We start from the raw sequence: 1,813 nt of genomic DNA on the forward strand, positions 1-1,813 counted from the left end.
TGGGGTGCGAGTGGGTCGTCGGTGGGGGTTAGGGTTCCATCGGGTGGGTTATGAAAGAAGCTCATGATACGCCTCTATCTATTCATCCTGGTAGTACAAAGATGTACCAAGACATTCGTCAAAGATTCTGGTGGTCTAATATGAAGCAGGATATTGCTCGTTTTGTTGCTGAGTGTGACGTTTGTCGCCGTATCAAAGCAGAGCATCAAAGGCCTGCTAGAACTATGCAACCTATCTCTATTCCTGAATGGAAATGGGACCATGTTGAAATGGACTTCGTCACTGGATTTCCCAAATCGCAGAAAGGTAATGATGCTATTCTTGTCGTCATTGACCGACTTTCTAAAGTTGCACATTTTCTGGCGGTCAAAAAAACAATCACTACTAGTCAGCTTGCTACTCTCTACATGTCCAGAATTGTTTCACTTCACGGTATTCCACTGGTTATCAGTTCAGACCGTGGCAGCTTATTCACTTTAAGATTTTGGGCAAGTTTCCAAGAAGCTATGGGAACTCATCTGTCTATCAATACGGCGTTTCATCCTCAGTCGCAAGGACAGGTTGAACGTGTCAATCAAGTTCTCAAAGACATGCTTCGAGCTTGTGTGATTTTCTTCGGCAAGAAATGGGAGGAATCTCTTTCATATGCCGAGTTCTCTTATAATAATAGCTATCAAGCTAGTTTGAAGATGTCCCCCTTCGAAGTGCTATATGGACGAAAGTGTCGAACCCCTCTGAACTGGTCAGAAACTGGGGAACGTCCACTCTTCGGTCCGGATATTATCTAACAGGCCGAAGAACAAGTTCGCATTATTCGCAAGAATCTCAAGACTGCTCAGTCACGTCAGAAAAGTCAGTATGACCGTCATCACCAAGACATGGTCTATTAACCTGGCGAAAAGGCTTATCTTCGAGTTACACCAATGAAGGGTGCTCACCGCTTCGGGATCAAGGGAAAGCTAGCTCCTCGCTATATCGGTCCCTTCACTATTCTCGAAAGGCGTGGCAAAGTGGCATATCAACTGGAGCTTCCGCCGAAGCTTTCTCAGGTTTACGACGTGTTCCACGTGTCACAACTCCGTCGTTGCTTCAAGGATCCAATCCGAGTAGTGGATCATGAAGTGCTTGAATTGCAGCAGGACCTCTCCTATAAAGAGCATCCGGTCCGCATTCTCGACCAAGCTGAACGCCGCACACGTCAGAAGGCGATCAAGTTCCTCAAATTCCAGTGGTCGAATCACTCTGAAGACGAAGCCACTTGGGAACGCGAGGACCGCCTGCGTGATGAATACCCCACACTGTTTCCTTCTACCTCCTAAATCTCGGGACGAGATTTCTTGTAGTGGAGGAGATTTGTAACGCCCGGATAATCTTGCTACAGTAATTCCATGCTAATCATGCCACGTCACCTCGATTATGCTAAGCTTTCGTTAGTTCAAACCGATTCAAAATCAATTCAAAAAAAAGGCAAACAACAAAAGTTTTTAAGAAGTTGAAATAAAAAAGTTCGGTGGTTGCCGAATATTACGAGGGTAATTATAGTGCAACAAACATATTTTTATAAAATGGCTAAGATGGTTTAAAATGAAATTAAACAGAAAAGAAAATAAATAAAAAGAAAATAGGAAACACACTAACAAAAAAAGGAAAAAGGGGAAGCACCCCCCACCGGGCTCCGGCCCAGCAGGCCATTGGGCCACCCACCCGGCCAGCCCACCCTCCCCCCACTTCCCTTATCCACCCACCCGGTGGAACCCTAACCCCCACCGATGCCCCACTCGCACCCCACTCCCCCACTCGCCCCCCACTCGCT

Source organism: Triticum dicoccoides, chromosome 2A, assembly GCF_002162155.2.
Source record: "Triticum dicoccoides isolate Atlit2015 ecotype Zavitan chromosome 2A, WEW_v2.0, whole genome shotgun sequence".
Lineage (NCBI taxonomy): Eukaryota > Viridiplantae > Streptophyta > Magnoliopsida > Poales > Poaceae > Triticum > Triticum dicoccoides.